The sequence below is a fragment of the Crocuta crocuta genome, unplaced genomic scaffold, assembly GCF_008692635.1.
Source record: "Crocuta crocuta isolate KB4526 unplaced genomic scaffold, BGI_CrCroc_1.0 scaffold190, whole genome shotgun sequence".
In the NCBI taxonomy this organism is placed as follows: domain Eukaryota; kingdom Metazoa; phylum Chordata; class Mammalia; order Carnivora; family Hyaenidae; genus Crocuta; species Crocuta crocuta.
This window is the reverse complement of record NW_027527955.1, coordinates 4,104,270-4,104,651: the sequence shown is the minus strand read 5'-3', so window position 1 is coordinate 4,104,651 and position 382 is coordinate 4,104,270.

Below are 382 nucleotides of genomic sequence, written 5' to 3'. Positions count from 1 at the left end.
GCTGAGGTCTCCGAGGCGGGGCCTCCCCCTCTGGTGGCCTGGAATGCCCCGCTCTGCCTCCTACATCCCTGCTGGCTCAGCAAATTCAGCCACTCACACCCACAGCCGCACCCAGGCCTTGTCATCACCAGGCTGCCCTCGCAGACACCCCGCACTCCATCAGCCCACTCGCTGGCCACAAACCCTGTTTTTCCAGTCCCCTCCCTCCCTCCCCCGGGCTGTTCTCCCTGCACGGCTGCCTGCGCTGGGTCCCTCCCTACTCAGCACCTCAGCCCCTCTCCCACCAGCTTCCTCACCCCTCTTCCTCCATCCCACCCACCTGGCGCTTCGCACCTGGGGCTGCTGGACCAATGCCCACAAGATGGGGCTGGAGAGTCAGACA